Consider the following 7,316-nt stretch of genomic DNA (forward strand, 5'->3'; position numbering starts at 1 on the left):
TTTGATTGTATCATACCAAGCGCGAGGAGCTTGTTTGAGGCCATACAGTGCTTTGTTGAGTTTGTACACCATATCAGGATGTTTTGGATCTTCAAAGCCAGGTGGTTGTGCAACATACACTTCTTCTTCAATCTTGCCATTGAGAAATGCACTCTTTACATCCATTTGATATAGCAAGATGTTGTGGTGATTTGCATAGGCTAGCAGTATGCGAATGGCTTCAAGTCTAGCAACATGAGCAAATGTTTCATCGAAGTCAATTCCTTCAACTTGAGTGTATCCTTGAGCCACCAGTCGTGCTTTGTTTCTGATGACTTGACCATGCTCATTTGCTTGTTTCGATATATCCACTTTGTTCCAATAATGTTATGCTTGTGAAGGTCAGGGCGCTTGACCAGTCCCCAAACATTATTCAGCTTGAACTGTTGAAGTTCTTCTTGCATGGCTTGAATCCATTCAGGTTCCATAAAAGCTTCAGCAACTTTCTTGGGTTTAGATATTGATACAAATGAAAAATGCCCAAAGAAATTTGCTAGCTGTGTTGCTCTTGATTGAGTAAGCGGACCAGGCGCATTGATGCTATCAATTATCTTCTTGATTTGTACTTCATTTGCAACACGAGGATGAACTGGACGAAGTCCTTGCTCATGTTGATCATTGTCATCATTGGGAGGATTGTCTTCTGACTGAGCATTGTCTTCAGGTTGGTTTGGTGCAGAGATGATAAGTTCCTCTTCAGGCTGTGCTTCAGAGGGCACGATTTCACCAGTTCCCATTAGCTTGATAGATTCACAGGAAGAAGCTTCATCAAGTGTGCTTGGCAGGAGCTCTCGTGGTGAAACATTGGTTTCATCAAATCGCACATCCATTGTTTCAACGATTTTGTAGTGGAAGAGGTTGAAGATTCTGTAAGAGTGTGAATCCTTTCCATATCCAAGCATGAAGCCTTCGTGAGCTTTGGGTTCAAACTTTGACTTGTGATGGGGATCCTTGATCCAGCACCTAGCACCAAAGACTCTGAAGTAGCTGACATTTGGCTTCTTGCCAGTAATGAGCTCATATGATGTTTTGCCCAGAAGCTTATGGATGTAGACACGGTTGATGATGTGACAAGCTGTATCAATGGCTTCAGGCCAGAACTTTCTTGGTGTCTTGTACTCATCGAGCATTGTTCGAGCCATCTCAATGAGGGTTCTGTTCTTGCGCTCAACAATGCCATTTTACTGTGGTGTGTATGGAGCAGAAAATTCATGAGTGATTCCCATTGTATCCAAATAAAGATCAAGGCCTGTGTTCTTCAATTCAGTGCCGTTATCACTTCTGATATGCTTGATCTTGACGCCATAGTTGTTCATTGCTCGATTGGCGAATCGTCTTGAAGACATCTTGTACTTCAGTCTTGTAGAGAATTATGTGCACCCATGTGTATCTTGAGTAGTCATCAACAATAACGAAGCCATAGAGACACGCCGTTGTTGTGAGGGTGGAGTAGTGAGTAGGGCCAAATAAGTCCATGTGCAACAGCTCAAAGGGTTGAGATGTCGTCATGATTGTCTTTGAGGGATGCTTGGCCCTTGTCATCTTCCCAGCTTCACAGGCACCACACAGATGATCTTTCTTGAACTTGACACCTTCGATGCCATTTTGCTGTGCTTCTTCTTGACGAGAGTGTGCAAGTTCCTCATGCCTGCATGCCCCAGCCTTCGATGCCAGAGCCAGCATTCTGAAGCTTTTGCAAGAAGACATACGGCAAGTTTTGGACCTGTTGAGAAATCTACCATGTATAAATCACCTTTCCTATACCCTTCAAAGACTAGCGATTTGTCAGATTCCATTAGTACAAGGCAACGATATTTTCCAAATATCACAATCATGTTTAAATCACAAAGCATTGAGACAGACATTAAGTTGAATCCAAGGGATTCAACAAGCATCACTTTATCCATGTGTTGATCCTTTGAGATTGCAACTCTACCTAGACCCAATACTTTGCCTTTACCAGTGTCAGCAAATGTGATTTGACTCTTGTCGGATGGACGTAAGGTTGAGTCCATGAGAAGACTTTGATCGGCAGTCATATGATTAGTGCATCCGCTGTCAATAATCCATTCTGAAGCTTTTGGTGTACCCTACAGTGCAGTTAGAGGGATAGGCTTCACAATGTATGTTGTGAAGCATAAGCATTTGATACACACTTGGATTATCACAGCATAGATGAAAGTTAGCACACAGTATGACAGGTAAGCGATTCATATGTGGAATTCATATTAAGTTATTTTATCATGCGTCCCTTTGTGTTTTAGGTCCCCAGCAATAATATCGGACGCCATTGATTGCTGGCTGGAGACCATTTTCTGCAAAAGAGAGTTAGTTCTTCTTCACCACCCACATCTTCAGGGGTGGCTTAGAAGCAATGAGTCTAAGTGCAGCATCTGAGAATTTCGGCTTTGAAGCCCTAGCAAATAGCCTTGCAGGAGATGAATGATACTCATATGAATAAGCAGAAAAGTTCTTAGTATTATGAACATAGCGATTTGAAGACACACGCTCATATTCATAAGTTTGAGTATGATTTCCCTGCAAAACATTGGCGTTAGGGTGACTCGGGTGAGTCATGTTTCCGTATGAAGCCGTTGGACCATGTGACGCCTTTGGTCCGGGATTTGTCTTCTTCACAGGTGGTGTCATGACAACATTCACCGGAAGATTTTCAAGACAGCTTTTGGGAACCCAGATCTTCTTCATTGGCGGTCCATTCCTGCAGTTAGTACCAATAAACCTGGCAAACACTTCACCATTCTGATTTTTGAACAGTTTATAGTTTGCATCAAAGGATTCATCAATGATAATAGGATTAGCACAGGTAAAGCCAGATAAAGTAGATGGATCCACTGAAGGTTCCTTTGCAGCAACCCATGTGGTTTTGGGATACTGCTCAGGCTTCCAGTAGGAGCCATCAGCATTCATTGTCCTCTCGAACCCAACACCCTCTTTCCTAGGGTTTCGGTTCAGAATCTGTTTTTTGAGGACATCACAGAGTGTTTGATGTCCCTTCAAACTTTTGTACATCCCTGTTTCAAGTAATGTCTTCAACCTAGCATTTTCATGAGCAATAGCAGTGGTATCCTCCGCAGAGGGGTTAGTTACCACATCAGTAGTTGAAGACAAAGCAACAGTAGCAGCAGTGGAACGTTCAGCAACAGAAGCAGCGTTATCACGCTCAATGCATTTTAAGAAAGGTGGTTCAAATCCTTCCTGAGCGGAACTGATCTGTTGAGCGAGTAATGAATCGTGCTTCTTCAGAAGAACTTCATAATCCACTCTTACCTTTTCAAGATCTTGCTCTCTTTGAAGACATTCAGAAGAAAGTTTCTCATGATCAGATAAGAGAGCATTATGTTGATCTTGAAGGGCGTCAAACTTGGAATGAAGTCTCTGAAGACTATCAGCCAAAGCTTTTGACTGATCCATTTCTTCGCCCAACATATCACCGCTCTTACTAAGCATGTTTTGAATCTTTTCCAAAGCTCTTTGTTGTTTAGTGGCAAGGGAAGCAAGTTTGACATAGCTGGTGCCAAATTCATCACCTGATTCATCATCACTAGTTTCAGAAAGATAGCATTCAGTTACCTTAGCACCCCCTGCCATAAGGCATGGTGAAGATGAAGACGGTTCAGGTGGAAAGGTCATCTCTTTAAGAGACTCCTTGTAGTCATCAAGCCAAGGATCATGACGATTAAGATGACTATCATAGACCTCAGCAAGTCGGTCCCAGATTAGCTTCGCGTGATTGAGGTGCATGACGTTCCTGAACTAATTTCGGGACAGGCAGGAGCAGATGACATCCTTCGCAGTGAGGTTCAGTAGAGTATACTTACGAATGTCATCAGCGTCTGCCATCTTGCATAGATCGTGAGACCAATCCCGGTGACGGTCCACAGTTCGATGTCCATAGCCATGAGTCGCTTCTTCATCATGGCTTTCCACCGAGGATACTCATGACCGTCAAAGGTGGGGCAAGATACATTCCTCAATCCTGTAGTCGACATAGCTAAACTCCAGGTGGTTAAACCGAATCACATAGAACAAGGGAGTACCTTGCTCTGATACCAATTGAAAGTGCTAGTTATCGACTAGAGGGGGAGGGTGAATAGGCGATTTTTATGAAAGTCTTCAAAACATAGAAGTTTCGAAGACAAACAATAGAAACAACCTAATTGATATGCAGCGGAAGATAAACTACAACAAGCAAGCCATAATCAAGTATGCAATAGCATTAACGTACGAAGACTAATAGCAGCTAGGTAGTAGGATCAGGATGGAAGATAGTATGAAGCCAATCAACAATAGTAGTCAAGCAATGAAGTCAATCAGATAAGACAGATAAGCAATGACTTCACGAAGACAAACTCAAAGTAAAAGAGGGAAGAGATAGAACCAGTTGCTTGTTGAAGACACATGATTTGTTGGACCAGTTCTAGTTGCTGTGACAACTGTACGTCTGGTTAGGGAGGCTGAGATTCAACTCAGAAGATCGTGTCTTCACCTTATTCCCCTTGAGCTAAGGACACCCAATCCTCGCCCAATCACTCTGGTAAGTCTTCAAGGTAGACTTCCAAACCTTCACAAACTCCATTCACCCGGCAATCCACAATGACTCTTGGATGCTCAGAACGAGACGCCTAACCGGCTGGAGGATGCACAGTCCTCAAGTGTAATAAGTCTTCAGGTCACACAGACAGAAAGACTTCAGTGATGCCTAACACTCTTTGGCTCTGGGTGTTTGGGCTTTGTCCTCGCAAGGATTTCTCTCTCTCAAATGCTTCGAGGTGGGTTGCTCTCAAACGACAAAAGCCGTATCTTAACTCTGAGCAACCACCAATTTATGGTGTAGGGGGTGGGCAATTTATAGCCACTAGGCAACCCGACCTGATTTGTCCAAAATGACCCTGGGTCACTAAGGAACTAACACGTGTTCCAACGGTCAGATTTCAAACACACACGGCAACTTTACTTGGGCTACAAGCAAAGCTGACTCATCCAACTCTGGATAAGATTTGCTCTCATTGTCTTCGCTTGAAGATATAGGATTTGGGTTGAGCATCACTTCAGTCACTCTGACTTAGTTCACTTGGACCCCACTTAACAGTACGGTGGTTCCTATGACTCAACAAAGAAGAAAAGGAAACAACGAAACCACACAGTCTTCGCGGTTCATAGTCTTCACATAATGTCTTCTCATGTCATAGACTTCAATATAAATATCTTCTCATACCACCATTTTCTTCCATGTCTTCATACATTTTTAGGTGTCATCTCCGGTAGGAAAACCGAATCAATGAGGGACACTACGTGCGTTATCCTGCAATTCTCACAAACGCATTAGTCCCTCAACCAACTTTGTCGTCAATACTCCAAAACCAACTAGGGGTGGCACTAGATGCACTTACAGTTATTCTCTCTACGGTGGTACGTGGAATTTATTTTTGCAGAGTCGGACACTATCCTGGTGTTCACATCTTCTATAAATTATTCGGAGGAAGAACCCGCCTTGCAATGCCGAAGAAAATATGCGCGCCGGACTCGTCGTCATTGAAGCCTGGTTCAGGGGCTACTGAGGGAGTCCCAGACTAGGGGGTGTCCGGACAGCCGAACTATCATCATCGGCCGGACTCCAAGACTATGAAGATACAAGATTGAAGACTTCGTCCCGTGTCCGGATGGGAATTTCCTTGGCGTGGAAGGCAAGCTTGGCGATACGGATATGTAGATCTCCTACCATTATAACTGACTCTGTGTAACCCTAGCCCTCTCCGGTGTCTATATAAACCAGATGGCTTTAGTCCGTAGGACGAACAACAATCATACCATAGGCTAGCTTCTAGGGTTTAGCCTCCTTGATCTCGTGGTAGATCTACTCTTGTAACACACATCATCAATATTAATCAAGCAGGACGTAGGGTTTTACCTCCATCAAGAGGGCCCGAACCTGGGTAAAACATCGTGTCCCTTGTCTCCTGTTACCATCCGCCTAAATGCACAGTTCGGGACCCCCTACTCGAGATCCGCCGGTTTTGACACCGACAATGGTAAAACAATGCTCTAGAGTAACGTGCTTGAGGAGGTGATACCTCCTTTTATTGATCCGGTATTGAAACAGAAAAGAGTATCAAACACCTATTTCCCCAAGGTGACCCTGGGTTATCGAACCTACGAGAGGAAGATTCCCTTGAAGCGATGGTCTCTAGCAAGCTTTTATCGAAGTGTCATATCTAGCTTTTGACCGGACCACCAAGCAAATAGTGATTCAAACACTTATAATGAAAATAGATACGAGCATGAGGTCTTGTGCTTACAAACTTGTATTTGTGCTGGGATCAAATAGGATATTAATTTGTGCGTTGGAAGTCAACTATCGAGATGTGCTTGTTACGATCAAAGTGGGGGATGTGTCCAAATAACATCTTGACCGGCACGAGCCCTGCATCAAGAATCCGTTGTCCTACTGTAGACCCTATCTATCGCGCGGGGTTGCCTCAATAATTAATATAATGAAATTAGACAAGAGCTTTGGGCGTTTAATGACTACACCTCATTTATCCCCAAGGATATGATCCATGTTACCCTACTGAACCTTACTGTCACTAGTGTTTGGTATAACACTTCACGATCTCCTTGCTCCTAGCCTCACTGGTGCTCGATCTCCATGATCCTGGGTACTTGCAAGGATGTAGATCGCGGACAAGACAAGAGACATCTTCACGGTACAATTTTATTTCACACATACGGGACATTATGAAAAAGTCTTCCATTGATCCCCTCAACAAATACCTTGGGTTGCAAGGCTCATGCCTCAACTCATACCTTACCGAACTACTCACACATGGAGATCAGATCGCATGAAGAAAACATTGAAGAACACATCTTGAGATTGATTGATTGCAATATGTCTTACAATGATGCCTTGTGTGATGGATGATTACAAGTACAAATGGGATGGAAGAGCACTATGGTGGTGGTCTAGAAAGCTATGGCGATGGCGGCGACTAGGGTTTGTGGATGAGGATGAGGATGATGATGAAGAGGTTCTGGCTTTTGTGCTCGTGTCAGTTTACGTTTTGAAGGGGTCCCTTTAATGAAAGTTGTTCATGTAGACGATCTGCCTCGAAATTCATGCCAAACAGGTGCTCATGGCCGTATGGAACGTTGTCTTTTATGATGTCTTCATGTAGACGCTTCATGTTGATTCCTTCTTCCTCCATTGTCCTTCCATTTCATTCCCACACATGATTTCTTCCCCTTTTAGACCATTCCCT

The sequence above is a fragment of the Triticum dicoccoides genome, chromosome 3B, assembly GCF_002162155.2.
Source record: "Triticum dicoccoides isolate Atlit2015 ecotype Zavitan chromosome 3B, WEW_v2.0, whole genome shotgun sequence".
Classification (NCBI taxonomy): Eukaryota; Viridiplantae; Streptophyta; class Magnoliopsida; order Poales; family Poaceae; genus Triticum; species Triticum dicoccoides.